We start from the raw sequence: 17337 nt of genomic DNA on the forward strand, positions 1-17337 counted from the left end.
AACCTAGTTGTTTCTGCAGTTCTACACTTGACCACTCTAACTACGTCTATTTTTTCATTTTATTGTTTAGCAATGTGTAATTTGAATTAAGGACCTAAATACTTTAAAGGGACAAGATCATGGAAGCTAAGCAGAAACAGCACTGATTAGTTCTAGAATAGGAAAGTTGAGGAATACCAGGTTCTACTAACTATATTTCAGAAAGAATTGGCAAAAAAAACAATTGCGAGTTTCTGTGCCTAAGAAAATCCTATGAAATGTATCCAATTTCCATAAGTTGACAAATAGCTTAAAGGCACACACCCATGCCCACATATAGAATTACAGCTGCATGATCTATTTTTCCCTGCCTATGGAAAGCCTAAAATCAATTTGATTTTTTTTTCCTGGAAGCAAACAAGTATTCAAAGATTCTGCTGGCATTTATCACTTCTTTTCGCATGGATTTTTGTTCTCATATGAATGGTGTCAGTATAATGCCAAATAAACACAGAGCAAGTTCTAAGAAACACCAAATTGGCTTGGATATGAATGACAACCTTTAAAATACTCACAGGCCATGGAGAGAGAAAAACAAAAACAAAACCTCCTCCTGTTTCAGACAAGTCACTCACTTTCACTAATGGGTTGCCAGCTGCCATGTCATGATTCTAAACTTCTTCTCATGCTGTGTTATGTACTTGGGTATAAATATTCAAGTCCAAAACATCATGTGGTATCATCGCTTCTGGGAAAATCTCTGGTCATGCTGCCTGGGGGCTGTTCCTCTGTCAATTGGGAGGCAGCTGACTGATGTTCCAACCCAGTCCAGAGAGCATTCTTAGTGAAACAGGCTGAAGCAGGACCCCTGTCATAATCCCCCCTTGTGCAAGATATCGTTCCTGCAAGAGGAGGGTGCATGTGGAGCCACCAGTCACCTGCTTCTCAAACAACAGGGGAACAGATCCCCATCCAGCACAGTGGCTGCTACCCAGTAAGTGGGGATTGGGGTGGGGTCCTAACTGGGTTCACTGTTACACATCTGTAACTCCCAACAGGAATCTGGAAACTTTTCCTAGCTTTGTGTCGATTAAGACATGGCTTGTTGTAGGTTTTTTGGGCTGTATGGTTATGTTCTAGAACATGGTCATACAGCCCAAAAAACCTACAACAACCCAGTGATTCTGGCCATGAAAGCCTTCAACAATAGATTAAGAAATGTTCCTGCTACTTAAAATCCTTTGTTTTTCTTTAGAGTAATTTATCTGTGCTAAACAGGAGAAAAAAATATTTTCTCACCATAACCTGTGACTATTTTAAAGATTATCATTCAGACTCATACAAGTCATATATTTTCTTTTTGCAGGAAAACTATATTTTTCATGTTCCCGATTTATCCCTAAACTAGAGACTGCTTAGATGTTGTGAATACGAAACTATCAGAAATGGTTGCTTTTTAAAACTGTCACAATGCCGTACTTCTAGGTTACACATTCAAAAGTGCCCTACAGAATTCCAGCCAGTATGTCTTTTGGATTGAAACTCCAAAGCTGTGATGACGCCACAGAATGTCTTGTACTCAGGCATTTATTGTTGATGTGTGCATTCAGATTGTTTCGAGCCATGGCACATTCAGGTGGAACTTTCTTGGCAAGATCTGTTCAAAATAATGTTTGCCATTACCTTCTTCTGAGGCTGAGAAAAGTGACTTACCTAAAGTCACCAAGTGTGTTTCATGACTTAGCAAGGATCCAATGTTCAAATCACTAATCCATGTTGGTTCCTGGAGTACAAAATGTAAGTACAAAATATGCCATAGGAAGAGGTTCAGAATTCTGACATAACATCTAGCATTCCATTAGTGGATTATGATAATTTCTGTTAGACATATATTATCATAATTCTGAATTATGTTAATACTATAATATCATAATTCACAATGACCAAAATGTAAGTATTGCATATATATTCACTTTTTGGTCATTATGGAGATCGCAACTCTGTGCTGACCAAAATCCACTCCAAAACCCCTTGTAAGCAGGCCCAAGTATGGATATTTCTTTGTTGTCCAAAAGCCGGAGGATCTGCGAGGAGATGTACAACTAGTTCCTGTAGATGAGCATCATCCATAAGTAAATCCCAAGGACCCTCAAAGGCCTTGCAGGTTTGTGTTGCAGAATGTCAAGTTAGAAGGAAATAGTTGGATGTATCCCCACTGATCCCACACTCTCAAATAAGACATAAATGGCCTATTAGATGGCTGTATACCTGAAAAAGTTAGTTTGTGAGGAGTAGCATCTGAGATGTGGCTACAGGGATATTCCAGCATGATGCACAAAACTTCTGATACAGGACCTTGGTCAACTCTTTTATTTGCTCATGTAAATTATACTTAGTGACAAAGAAAAAAAGCACAGTGAATACAAACTCTTATATTCCTGGTTTATAGTCAAAAGAATTAGTATTCACCATTTATTATGTTTATTTTGAATTGTTTTAGTCTATTGTTGTATTTTACAGCATTAAATGTTTGCCTTTTATGTTGGAAACTGCCCTGAGTCCCCATGGGGAGATAGAGTGGGATAGAAATAAAGTTTTACTTACTTATGCTTGGATATACATGTAGCACCAGTTAAAGTCCAAGAAAGTTTTGATTTACCTGTGGAATACCTTTCAAAATTCAGATTGGCAAAACAAGGCATAATGCAGTTCATGGGATCCCTGTATTTCTTCTGCTTCCATTCTGCTTCACCTCCTGCCTCTTTGGTATAATCATTACAAAACAGAGAGGTCAAGAGTCATTACAATGTTGTCCTTTTTTAATGGACCATATAAGTCTTATGCTGTGCTACCCAGCAGTGTCTCAACATTGCCAGGAGCATATAGATGAATAGTTAACTGAGCCATGGTGTCCAGAGGAGGGAATCTTTTCACAATAGCATGGAATAAATAGATAGAAAGCATAACTGGACTTGTGACTCTCTTAAAATGCAATGAATGTAAGAGATAGAAAATGACAAACTACACAACAAATGTTATGCAGAGAACTCATTATTGTGACTGTCCACCAGGTCTTGGTCAAAAGAAGGGGCATGGGATTCTAGCAGCTGATTCTGCATCATCCCCACCACATGCATTATTTCAATGCATGGAGAAAATTGTGAGGGCAGCCCTTTGGCACAGACACCGAAAGAAATAGCAGCCTCCCCCCTCCCCCGCAAAAAAAAAATTATGACCAACAGAAAGAAGGGAAGATTAACTTAAATGATATGCTAATGTTTGATATCTACAGGGGACAAATATAAATTCACCTACAAGTTTGGCTAGCCTGCTCTCAATTAATCCCAACCTGAATGTCTGAATGGTGAGTCAACACATTGGTGGATCCTTCTGAATGAATGGGCCTACTTGAATCAGGAGAGACAACAGGATTCAGACATAAATCATTTAGTACTGTTTTTGAAATCACGCTTACCTGATTTCTTTTCTTGTTAGTGATGATGCCTCCTTTATTGTTCACCATCCTTTTTTCATCTTTTTTTTTGATGCAAAATTGGGCCAATAAACAAATAAACAAATAGAGCTTAGTGGAACTCCTTGGAAAACATGCATAGGATTGTATATCAATAAGCAGTGCAAACAATTCAAACAGCTGGAGAAAGAACCAGTGACAAAACAGCTTCCATTCAGGGGCAATTTATGCAGGTTCTTTTACATCTCTAATTTCTTTCACCCTTCCTGCACATCTTTTATTTGGGGATTTTTTTTCTTTGAAATGCAGTTGGAGTGCCAAAACATGCACACCAAAATATGAGTCTTCCCACAGTCTGATGTCCAGAACTTGTGCAGCTAGCTACAGCACATAGTAGTATGTGCCTCATTTATCTTGATTAATTACTTGAAAATAATCACTGATGTAGTTCCTTATTTGATTCATATCCTCTTCCCTGTTGCTATATTTTATTGATCCTAACAGAAGACTGTGTTCATGTAGTTATTTCTCTTCCTATTGAAAGAGGCATTTATCAAAGAATTAAAGTCCAACCTAAAATCTAGTGATTTTTTTATGGAGATACAATAAGTATTCGTTTATATTTATAAATCTTATAATTATAGACAATAGAAAGGGAAAGCAAAATAGGCCAAAACAAAAAAAAGAAAGTAGGACCATGGGACCTGATGTCCATCAATCATGGGTTGTGTTGTGGTTCTACCACAGAACCCCCCCCCCCTTAATTAAAAACTTTTGACCACACTGTGATGTCACTAAGCTGCATGTTCCACAGTTTTCATCTGTGAAATGTTGCAGGATATGTAATTTTGACTCTCATAAAATATAAATTAAGGAAGGGCATCCCATGATTCTACACAAGAGAAGCAGGATGGGGAGGGGGGTGTCTGGGAGTTGTATTTCAGCCCTCTTCCTCCAGATTTCTCAGCTCTGATTTCAATGCCCCAAATTGAGTAGTTTGGCTTTCCCTGATGGCATGTTATTGGCCTCTTCTGCAGATAGACTATGGGCTACTTGTTGCAGGGAGCTTGGGCATCATGCCTAACATCCAAACCCAGTCTTCTACCATTTTAGACATGTTGTTCTCCTACTAGAAACAAAAGAGCAATTAAGAAGTATGAGTGACTCAGAGTTCCTTTGCAGAAGTTCAAGAAGTCATTGCCTTTATTCTTCATTGTTTACCGGCATAGAAGCAGTTGCAAAATGATTTTCATAGATAAGCTGATTTACAACAACACACTGTTTTGCACACCATATTGCAATGGAACACTATTCTTAACACTATTCTTTTTATTAGAAATTTCAGAAATTGAAAGGGGGGTTGCAAGTAGGACATTGGGGCCCTATTCTTGATCCATCTCAATGAGTGGGAATAAGTCATTTACCTCCAAGCTAACTCATCAGCTGTTAATTTGGAGGGGAAATCCTTGTGCCATCCCACATTTTCAGCTACTTTTAAAATTCCTCTCATTTTCTCTCTTTACCATTAATTTTTCTCAATTCATGCAAAATGAATTCAAAATGCACAAGCAATTTGGATCCAGTGAACTCAGTGGTGGAAGAGGAGGGGAAATAGTGGAATCTTGCCCTTCTCTATAGACTCAGGCAAAAGCTAACATTTGCAGCCTCCTGTATCCTGTGTTCTTTGTCATTACAAGCATTTACCATCTTGACCTCACTCTGATGTTGTCACACATTTCCCAGTTTTCATCTGTGAAGCTTTGGACGATATGTCCTAGTTAAGTAGACTTACACATGTTTAGGCTTTGCAAAGGAGCAAGCATCTCATTCTCTAGGATTTCATAATCAAATATGCATCTAGGTCAGGCCAGCACAACCTGTGGTCCTCCCGGTGTTTTGTACTCCCAGAATTCCTGACCACTGACAAACCGGTTAGGGTTTCTAAGAGTTGGAGTTCCAATCACCTGTAAGACCAGAAATTGTGCAGGTACATTCCAGGTAGTGGCACCTTGTTAAGTCACCTGGGCAGAGCAGAAAAGGGCTGCAAGGTGGCCCAGAGCAGCTGTTTGTAGAAACAGACATGAGGACAATTTGAAGAGGAAATAGAGCTCTCTGCTTTAATTCTGCAGTGTATCTCAACCTTCTCAGGGAAGTAATTCTAAAATCTGGGCATCACAGCTGAGAAGGCCTTGTAACATGTCCGACTCAGCTGCATTTCAAAGGACAGCTGGAGATGATACAAACCCTCCAGTGTTAGCACAATGGCCAGATTGGCTCATATGATAGATGTAAGTTCTTTAAAAGTCCTGGACCTCAAGTATTTAAGGACTGATAGTGTCCAGCCTTGACTTAAAACAGAGCACACATGAATATTGGCCAGATTAAACATCCCATAATCATTTAATGTTCAGAAAGCTACTGGTGTTTAGTAAAATATTTCCCACTGTTGCTGAGATCTCATGAGCACATTTATTGTAGTCAGAGCTTTGAAGGCAGACATACTCTCTTGAGACTTTGTGGGTGATTTACTGATCATACTTTTGAATAAAACACAGTTGGATTTTTTCCCTTTTGTGGGTTGAATTCCTGTTTTCAATTACACAGTCTGTTTAACCTTTCCAACAATGAACATTATTGCTTACACAAATGTCATGCTTATAGCAGCTACTGTTGCTATAAAAGTGACTACTCCCATCTGTGCCCAAAGAGTTTGGATCAGAGAAGGAAAGGGTGACTATTTATTCTGAATATAATGCATCTGATGAATCTTTCAGCTCAGTAGTTGCAATCTTCTATTGGGAAATGTGACAAAAAGATCTGTGACCTTCCACAGTCTCTTGCTGACTTTGCTTTTTCCAAAAATAACAATTTGGACTGTGGAGAATAGAGACAATGGAGAAACATTTGGCTATGTCCCTGTTGCTGTATGAAAAACAATGTCATCCTCTAGAATTGCTGGGGAATCCTTGGGAGGTTTCCCCATCATCCTGGATCTTGCTAAAGGAGCGTCTGTATTAGGACAGCAAGTGGCAGGTGAGCCTTGATGAGCTGGAGATTATTGCACAAAGAAAATGTTGAACTTCTCTTTTAATGACAAAAAATGGGCTGGTATATGTTACTAACTATTGCATTCAAATCACCCCTGACGGATGGCCATCTGTCAGGGGTGATTTGAATGCAATATTCCTGCTCCTTGGCAGGGGGTTGGACTGGATGGCCCATGAGGTCTCTTCCAACTCTTTGATTCTATGATTCTATGCTTCTATGAACTGGAGGCGAGTCAATGAGAATTATGGAGGCCAATGCAACCTCTGTAGCCTCAGAGACTAATGAGATATTGCAGTGAGGGTTTGTCTAGTGAAAGAGCTGGGTGTTACAGCAGGCAACAGAAACCACTAAATCCAAATTCTGTAGCACAGCTTCCATGTTCTTTCTTGTATACAGTTGTCCATACACACACAATTAAGATGAAAAATTCCATCGGTTTAGTATTGTAGTATTTAAGGCTAAGGAACATGATGGTCTTAGATTATACTTTCCATCAGCCTTAGCCACTGTATCTAATGGTAAGGGATGATGGGAGTGTAATTCAGGAATGTCAAGTGGGCCACACATTCTTCACCAGTAACATACATGTTTTTGTCATAGAGCCAGACCGTTGCATACTAAAGTCTCCATATCCACAGATTCTTTATTCATGGATTTCATTACTTGAAAATATTTCAAATGAAACAAAATAAACTTCCTAAAAGCAAACTTTGGTTTTTCTATTTTATGTAATAATAATAATAATAATAATAATAATAATAATAACTTTATTTTTACCCCACCACCATCTCCACAAGGGGACTCGGGCGACTTACATGAGGCCAAGCCCAGAAATTACAACAATGCAAATATACAACATAAAAATACAGCAATAAAATATAATAAAAATAAAAATACAAGAAACAATTCAAAATAAACACACAGGATATATATATATATATATATATATATATATATATATATAAGGCTTTGTTGATCAAGAAAAAAATGGTTCTAAAATCGTTTCATTTCGTATATAGGGGGCGCTGGCGTTTCGATTTTAAAATTATTTCTCAAATTTTCTTGAAAAAAGATCGGAAATAGCAAAAATCTGAATAGCTTTGTTTACTTCGTTAATTGAAGGTGCCCCTCCCCCCTGTTAGTTTAAAATATCACAGTTTTCCTGGCCTCCCTGGTGACAAGCGGCGATGCGTTTTCCCCCAGTGGCTGTCAAGAAGAGCTGGCCGTAGCCACGCCCACCTCATTCCCCTGTCATCCATCGCCATTCAGTTACCCAGGGAAGGCAAACTGCGAGGTTAGTTTTAAAATCTCGCAGTTTGCCTTCCCTGGGTGACTGAATGGTGGTGGATGACAGGGGTATGAGGTGGGTGTGGCTATGCCCATCTCTTCTTGATGGCCACTGGGGACGTAGCCATGCCCACTTCGCCCTTCCGCATCGCCGCTTGTCACCAGGGAGGCCAGGGAAACTGTGAGATTGTAAAACTTGCACCAGACATCTGAAAATAATTACGAAAAATGGGGAAATTATTTCAATTCGTAATTACTCCTCACACTATTCCTGCATGGCTTGATATTGGATCAAAAGTAATTTTAGTACAAATTCATTACGAGTTTAGAAACTTACAAACATGATCAACCAAGATATATATATATATATATATATATATATATATATATATATATCCACATAGTAATACACACACACATATTACTATGTCATTGTATATAATGTAATGTGAGTATCCACAGATTTTGATGTCCATAGGAGGTCATCAAACCCTAGTGAAGACCAAGGGACCACTGTAATTTTTATTTCCAATGAATATAGAACATGTGTATCAGGTAGAATTCCATTTCTGTCCTACATCTGATAAGAAGCATAGTGTTTCAGTGAAGCAGTAGTAATTAGATTCAAAGTCCTCTAACTGACCTATCTTTCCTGTAGTTTGTTTATAGAAGAACCAGACAAACGATGAGCACTGCCTTTAGTTCAGCCATTCTCCTTTCCTGCAATGCACTCCTAAGTCCAAGATATATTTTAAAAATTAGGACTTTCAGGACTGTGTTCTTTAATGTTATTCCAAGAGACTCTGGTTAACAAAAACACTGCAGTTATTTTAAAATACATCATCTTATGACAACTATTTGGGGAATTAACTCAGTTTCAATGAAGAATTATTGAAATACATTTTCCTGAAGTTGCTGTTGTTTCTGAATGAATGTAGGAGTGATGTAGCCCTCACAGAAAAAGGGTATCCTAGTATATCAGTATGCATTTACCTCATTGCTATGTTTCTGATCTTTGGCTTTAGCATTTGTTAAACTATATAACTCACATCAGTAAGTTATCAGTGCTTATATTGTTCATTTAATGGACATAACTTCTTGCTATATCATTTGGAATGTGTAACCTGGGACTCTTTTGCAGCTACATACAAATACTAATGGTATTATGTGCTTTACAGAAAGGTTGTACAAATAAAATAACAAAGAGAAAGCATTTCAAACGTCTAGATCAGAAAAGGCTAAGGCCTTGTCATCTTTGAAATGCTGGTTTGGGTCAATGGGACTGACTGTGGGTAAATGTGTGTGTGTGTTTGTATGATGATAGGGATATAACTTTGACATTGTTGAATGTCTTCAAGTCATTTCTAACCTATGATGACCTTAAGGTGAATCTTTCACAGGGTTTTCTTGGCAAAATTTATTCAGAGGGGTTTGCTCTTGCCTTCCTCTAAAGGTGTGATAGTATGACTTGCTAAGGTCACTCAATGGATTCATTTTTGAGTAGGGATTTGAACCCTTGTCTCCAATATCCTAACAACTACAGCACCCTATCTCTATAGGGTGCTGTAGTTAAGGTGTGGACAGAGGTAATTTTCAACGGTAAGCAAACATATTTTGCCCCCCCCCCCCAACCAATCATTGATATATTTTCTGTTCATCGTGGGAGTTCTGTGTGCCATATTTGGTTCAATTTCATCATTGGTGGAGTTCAGAATGCTCTTTGATTGTAGGTGAACATCCCAGTAACTACAACTCACATATGTCAAGGTCTATTTTCCTCCAAGAGCGACTCAAGAGCGCCCCTGGGCAAAATCAACTATACTGCAAATGCTTAGTTTGCGTAGTGGGTTGAACCGCCCCGGGTGTGGATTTTTGCCACATTGGGTTGACTGTGTATTCATGATCCCTATGCAGTCCCTAGGGGTTGATGTGGGTCTGTTCCCCTACCAACTGAAAAGCAGCTGCCTGAGATTTCTATCCCTGTCATGTGAGCAACCTCTAGTGCAGTGGTTCTCAACCCGTGGATCCCCAGATGTTTTGGCCTTCAACTCCCAGAAATCCTAGTAGCTGGTAAACTGGCTACTCTTGTGCAAGGGAGAACTGTGACAAGGCTCCTTCTTTTGCTCATCCTGCTGGTAATAGCTCACGGGTGAGAATATTAGGGGTTGCTTTTAGATCAATTGGGAACAGGTTCCCATCAATCCCAGTAGCTGCTGATGGGGGGGTGGGGTTAGCATCTGGCTTGCTAAGTAATATGTAGTGACCCCAAGAGGATTGTGATGAGCAGATAAAGTTTTCCTTCATTCCCCAAATAAAGTTTGAGGATCCTTTATTCAGAATTCCAAAATCTGAAATACTTTTAAATCCAAAATCGCCCATTTGCTTTATGATGGTTCAATGTACACACCTTTTGTTTCATGCACAAAAATATTAAATATATTGCATATAAAACTGCTTTCAGTCTAAGTATGTAAGGCGTACACGAGGCAAACATGAACTTCATATTTAGACTTAGATCCCATTCCCAAGATATGTATTCCAAAATCTACAAAAATCCAAAATCTAAAACATTTCTGGCCCTGAGCATATCAGATAAGGGGTATTTCAGAGAGTGAGATACTAAAAATCAGTAACACCTGGAGCACTTGTATATATCGTATTCACACTCCTGTAGTAACTTTGCTTCCCTGTTTCTTTGGATGTCTAAACTGTGTTTCTAAAGATGCAACTGATGTTTTAGATTGCTGCAATGCAAGCAGTTTGGGAACTGAAGGAACACTTCTCTGGCAGAGCAGAATTTTTAGGGAGATTGGGCAGTGTACTTTTTTGCTCCCTCCTGATAGTTAGAGTTCTCAAGTTTGTTCTGGGAGTCCTTCCACACAGCCATATAACCCAGAATATCAAGGCATAAAATTCCACAATATCTGCTTTGAACTGGGTTATCTGAGTCCACACTGCCATATATTCCAATTCAAAATGGAAAACATGGGATTTTATTCAGCTGTGTGGAAGGGCCCTGGGAGTCAAAAAGGAGAGAAAGCTAGCTGAAAAGAAGGTGACCACAATGGTGACCACTGAGGATGTGATATAAATTCTTGTCCCTGATGACATATACTCTTTTATATAGCTGCATAATAATAATAATAATAATAATAATAATAATAATAAATAACAACAATAAGAAACAACTTTATTTATATTCTGCTTTATCTTCCCGAAGGGACTCAGGGTAGATACATTATACATTGCTTGGAATGAAGAGCAACTTGGAACTCATGCAAACTCTTAGAACTCAACTCATGCCTTGTATTCTATAATCAGAAAGAACTAGAACATGTAGGCTTTGCAAAATTGTTCAAGAGCTGATAAGCATATTGGAACTTTTTGAAACCAAACACTGTAGAATAATCATCTTCTCCAATTTAGGTGTTTTCTTTTTTTGAGCTGGCTGCTCAGGTCATTAAAAGTGTCTGGGTAGGCCTGATGGAAGAGATAGGTGCTGTAAATTGTGCTGTAAATTGTGACAACTGATCTAGCTGTTGAAGTTCTTCTGGCAGGTCGTTTCATAGTTGTGGAGTGGCCGATGAAAAGGTCCTTTGAATGACAATCGCCAGTCTGGTTCACACATGATTTCATAAAACTGTTGAAGCTGCCTTGTTATTAATGGGTCAACATGCAAACTACTCTAGCTTTAATCTACTTTAGTAAAATATCTTTTGTAAAGCTAAGGGATCTTAATTGTCATTCAAGAACAAACCATCCAAAAATGCTTTTCCTTACAGTTGGGAGACTCATAATGATCTAGTTTTGCTGGAAAAAACGTTCAGGCTTTACACAACTAAACCAGAGATTGCAGCAAAACTCAGAAGGGTCAGCATGGCTTAGGGAAGGGGCAGGTAACATTAATGTCCCTATTGAGCAGAAAGCCTGAGTACATGCAACTTAACAGCTTTCATTCCATTATTATTATTATTATTGACACAAAAGCACAGTATGTCACAGCAAACGAGAACTATATGCTGGATTTCATATCACAAAATCACAAGTCGAACACTTCCCAAGCGTCTAGGACTGTGTGATGTATTTTTGAATGATGCGTGCAGATCCAAGTAAGGTGGCCTTTTGCAGTTGACAGATCTTGATTTTGTCTATGTTTATAGTTTCCAAATGCCGGCTGAGATCTTTTGTCACAGTACCCAGTGTGCCGATGACCACTGGGACCACCTCTATGACCTCTACGTTTATGATCCCACCAATTCTTTACTGCTGTCAGGTGGTAATTGTGACATAAGTTCCAGTGAATCATTTGGGCCACAGAGTTGTGCCTCTGTTTGTAGTTCGTCTGTGCGATTTTCTTGCAACAGCTGAGGATATGGTCCATGGTTTCATTAGCTTCCTTGCACAGTCTGCATTTTGGGTCATCCACTGTTTTTTCGATCCTGGCCTTAATTGCATTGGTTCTGATGGCTTGCCCCTGGGCTGCAAGAATCAGACCTTCTGTCTCCTTCTTCAGTGTTCCATTTGTGAGCCAGAACCAGGTCTTCTCCCAGTCAACTTTTCCTTCAATTTTGTCAAGGAACTGCCCATGCAATGCTTTGTTGTGCCAGCTGTCAGCTCTGGTTTGGAGTGCAGTTTTCTTGTACTGACTCTTGTCTGCTATGCTTTGAGAAGTTTCCAGTTATTGACTTCAATCAAAGCAGGTTCTTGGCTTTCCTTGACATATTCTGCCAGAGTGTGTTTTTCTTCTTCAACTGCTTGTTTTACTTGTAAAAGCCCTCTGCCACCAGACTTTCTAGGCAGATAAAGCCGGTCAACATCACTGCATGGATATAGTGAATTATGAATGGTCATGAGTTTTCTTGTTTTTCTGTCCAAATTCTCCAGTTCTGCCTGTGTCCAGTTTATGATGCCAGCAGTATATCTTATGACAGGTATGGCCCAGGTGTTTATGGCCTTGATGGTATTGCCTCCATTGAGCTTGCTTTTGAGAATTTTTCTGACCCTTTGAATGTATTCAAAGGGTCAGAAAAAATTAAGGAGCTCTACTGGCTGCCGTTTATTTTCCGAGCCCAATTTAAGGTGCAGGTGCTTACCTACAAAGCCCTGAACGGTTTGGGACCACCCTACCTGCGTGACCGTATCGTTGTCTATGAACCCACACGCTCACTCTGATCATCTGGAGAGACCCTGCTCGTGATCCCACCCACGTCACAAGCGTGCTTGGTGGGGACACGAGACAGGGCCTTCTCTGTGGTGGCCCCCCACCTCTGGAATGCCCTCCCGAAAGACCTCAGACAAGCCCCTATATTGGCAGTCTTCAGGAAGAATTTGAAAACCTGGCTGTTCCAATGTGCCTTTTCAGACTAGGAACCCCAGTACCAAATCCCAGAAGCACTTTAGTTAGAACCAAGATCACCGCACACCGCACTTATACTATAATCCCATATCCCTCCGACACATCAGCACTTTTAATCCTGTACCCCTGCTCTGGCCGGCTCAGTTTTAATAATGTCTTGTTGTACTGCTTTTGTTATTGTTTTTGCTTAACTGTTTTATTTGCTAGGTACTGTATTGTTGCATTGTTGTATTGTGTGGGCCTCGGCCCGTTGTAAGCCGCATCGAATCCCTTGGGAGATGCTAGCAGGGTACAAATAAAGTTATAATAATAATAATAATAATAATAATAATAATATTCTTTGCTGACCACAGTTTTCACATGTTCATGTTTGCTGTTGTCCAGCTGTAGTATGCCCAGATATTTATAGGCCTCTGGCTGGTGACACTTTATTGCTTGTCCATTGGACATATTTATGCCCTCACTTTCAATGATTTTTCCCTTCTTCGGTGCCACTGTCGAACATTTGTCCAGACCAAACTCCATGTTGATATTCGTGCTAAAGATTTGGACGGCCTGTTTGATCAAGAAAAAATTTGTTTCTAAATTCGATTCTTAATTGGGGTGTTTTTTTGTTTCGATATTTAAAATATTTACAAAACTTTCCAAAAAAATGTTTTGTTATTTACAAAATTTCGTAAATATTTACAAAACATTTTAGAAACAGCTGTGTTGCAGGAAGTGCGGGGAGGAGGAGGAGGAGGAGGAAGAGGGCGCAGGAGCGCGCGCGCCATCCGATCGGCTCCGGCTGCTGCGCCCTCCTCCTCCTCCTCCTCCTCCCCGCACTTCCTGCAACACAGCTGGGAGGAGGAGGAGGAGGAGGAGGAGGAGGAGGAGGGCGCAGCAGCCGGAGCCGATCGGATGGCGCGCGCGCTCCTGCGCCCTCCTCCTCCTCCTCCTCCTCCTCCTCCTCCTCCCAGCTGTGTTGCAGGAAGTGCGGGGAGGAGGAGGAGGAGGAAGAGGGCGCAGGAGCGCGCGCGCCATCCGATCGGCTCCGGCTGCTGCGCCCTCCTCCTCCTCCTCCTCCTCCTCCCAGCTGTGTTGCAGGAAGTGCGGGGAGGAGGAGGAGGAGGAGGAGGAGGAGGAGGAGGGCGCAGCAGCCGGAGCCGATTGGATGGCGTGCGCGCTCCTGCGCCCTCCTCCTCCTCGCGCCGCCCCTTCGCCCTGCCCGCCCCATTTACTGCTGGGGTGCTTGGGAGCGCCGGATTGGCTCCCAGGCACCAGCACTGCAGCACAGCAGCCTCCATCCCATTAACGAGCAGAGCTTCAGCTCGTAAAAAAAATGGGGCTGCTGCTTCGATATTTTCAAACCCTTCCGGGTTTGAAAATATGTTTTGATATCGCTTCGGATATGCAAAAAATAACGATTTTAATACGAAATAACGAATTAACGAAACGAAACCGACAGGCCTATTGGACAGTGTTAGTCAGAGACTGAATTTCAATTTCAGTTTTCTCATACAGCTTCAGGTCATCCATGTACAGCAGATGTGAAATTTTGTGAGATCTCTGAGATGTCTGATAGCCGAGGTTTGTTTTTTGTAAGACTGTTGGCAGGGGGATCATGGCAATGATAAAAAGCAGTGGGGACAATGAGTCTCCCTGGAAAATTCCTCTTCTGATGTTGACAAGTCCATAGTTTTCATTTCCAACAAACAGTTCAATAATAATAATAATAATAATTATTATAATTATAATTATAATTATTATTTGAAATACAACAAGATTGGGACACAGCAAACAAGATCACTATGCTGGTTGTTGTATTGGATCACATGTCAGACACTTCCTAAGTGTCTAGGACAATGGGATGTATCAGCGAAAAATGAGTGCAGATCTAAGTAGGGTGGCCTTTTGCAGCTGACAGATGGTAATTTAACCAAAGACTTTAGGCACTGCACCCAGTATGCCGATCACCACTGGGACCACCTTGACTGGCTTGTGCCAGAGTCTTTGCAGTTCGATCTTTAAATCCTCATATCATGTCAGCTTTTCCAGTTGTTTCTCTTCAATCCTGCTGTCACCTTGGATTGCATCATTGATGATCCATACTTGGTTTATTAACACAGTCATGAGGTCAGGAGTATTGACCTTATTGTTATTATTGTTATTATTGTTATTATTGTTATTGTTATTATTATTATTATTATTATTATTATTATTATTATACCCCTCTTTATCTGCCCAAAGGGGACTCTCTTTCACTATATCGCTTTCGGCACTACCCATAAACCACAATGTATTACAACTTTATATAGCCTGCAAAACATCTGCATATTCCTCTGGCATGAAGCCCCATTCAACCTTGTGTGTTTGGTTTCTGAGAAAACACACAGCAAAGATCTGTGCCTTTGACGTGCTCCAGGAATTATTCATATGTGAAGCCTCACCCTTGGAAATATTTTGGGGCAAAGGAAAAGCAACACTGTATTGCTCCTGTTCTCCAAGACCTGCAATTATCAAGAAAATGGGCACAGCTGTCTGTACCTGTACAAGCATGGCACAATTCTGGAAAAAGTATTCCAAGAATAGGCACATGTTAAGGAAGCGTCTGTTCATAATTAGCTCTTTGAGGGGGTGAGAGAAAAGCAACAGCTTTAAAAAGCAAGATTTAACAGCAGAAGAGGAAAAGTTATGTCAGTTTGACAGTGAAAGCAAGCCCTCACATTGTAGGAGAAAGATGGCCAGGAAAATGAATGAAAGATCAAAATTGTTTTCTGCCACCAGTTTGTCATTTCCTCTTCTGATACACAAACCATGATCATGCGACTGTCCTGGGCTGCCAGGCTTTTTTTCAAGTAGGGAACAATCGACTTTCTTATCAGATGAGCTATTCAGCCTTTGGACAAAGAGATGCAGTTGTGGTTTTGGGTGCTCCCGGCGCATGCTCTGTCATCATCAACATCTTGGAGAGCTAGCCCGAGGGGCAGTGGTCCTTTTAAAAGACAAGGAAAAGTGCCTTGACCTAAAGTAGTGGTTCTGAACCTGTGGGTCCACAGATGTTTTGGCCTACTACTCCCAGAAATCCTAGCCAGTTTACCAGCAGTTAGGATTTCTAGGAGTTGAAGGTCAAGACATCTGGGAGCCCACAGGTTGAGAACCACTGCCCTAAAAGAACACTGCCCTAAAAGAAGAAGTCTAGGAAAGGAAGAGACAGAGTCAGTGTGGTGTAGTGGTTTGAGGGCTAGACTATAACTCTGGAGATCAGAGTTCAAATCCCCGCTTGGTCACAGGAACCTGCTGGGTGACCCTGGGCAAGTCACACTCTCTCAGCCTCAGAGAAAGGCAAAGGTAAGCCCTCTCAGAACAAACATTTGACAAGAAAGCTGTGTGATGGCCTCCTCACATAAGTCAGAACTGGCAGAATGACTTGAAGGCATGCAACAATAAAGTATTCACCACATTACAGGCCATTTCCCCTGGTCATATTACAAGCAGGGTTTCTGACAGTTGGATTCATTGTTATGTTGAATAACATACCAGTAAGAAATGTGCAATTTTCTCTTTGTATTGAACATCTTGGACTGTTTCCTAGAAATTATTTTGCAAAGAAAATAATGTAATCTGTGTTTTCTGCACAGAGAATCCATGGGTTTGGGCATGTGTGTGTGTGTGTTTCTCTGCAGAATAATTCCCATGAAACACTTTCAGATGTTTTAATACGGGTGGAGATTATTTATTTTTATTCACTGTAAAGAGGAAATTAATTTAATCATTCATTGTAACATGCGAGACCTAAATAGTTGAGGATTTACATCCCTAGGCCTGGCAGATTAGTTGTGCTCATTGGGGGGCGGGGTGGGGTGGGTCATTGCACAAAGAGGTGTAAGATATTCCTTCCTCAGTGACACACCTTTCAGGCTTTGTAAATTACTCAGCATTTCTGTAAGTGATAACAGGATTAGTATCTCAGGTCTAACTACAAGTGTCATTGTAATTTGGGTGTGGTGGCCAATGCTGAGGCTACTGTATTTAGGTTGTAGCAATCCTGTGTTTGATGAGGGTAGGAGTTTGTTGTACAGGTGGTAAATACTGTTTGTACTATTGCTGCAATAAAAGAAAGAAAAAATCTTCCAGTTGGAATGAATAGCTTTGCGTCTGTGTTGTTCTTGTTCCTGAGGAGACCACTTCACAGCAAGAAGGTATTTGGCCCTCT

At 40.5% G+C, this 17337-nt stretch overlaps 1 protein-coding gene across 4 annotated transcripts in view; it reads left to right on the forward strand.

Annotated features, from left to right (window-relative positions):
- The window catches only part of LOC132761129 (protein unc-93 homolog A-like), a 38283-nt gene that overhangs the window by 471 nt on the left and 20475 nt on the right, over positions 1-17337 (forward strand). For 3 of the 4 annotated variants that reach the window (XM_067465625.1, XM_060753726.2, XM_067465626.1), the window contains exon 1: positions 777-973. The exons of the other annotated variant lie outside the window; for it this stretch is intronic. The gene's annotated coding sequence lies outside the window, so the exon portion shown is untranslated. Of the gene's footprint in view, positions 1-776; positions 974-17337 lie in introns of those variants that run through there. 4 annotated transcript variants of the gene reach the window in all.

This window comes from Anolis sagrei, chromosome 1 (assembly GCF_037176765.1).
Source record: "Anolis sagrei isolate rAnoSag1 chromosome 1, rAnoSag1.mat, whole genome shotgun sequence".
Classification (NCBI taxonomy): domain Eukaryota; kingdom Metazoa; phylum Chordata; class Lepidosauria; order Squamata; family Dactyloidae; genus Anolis; species Anolis sagrei.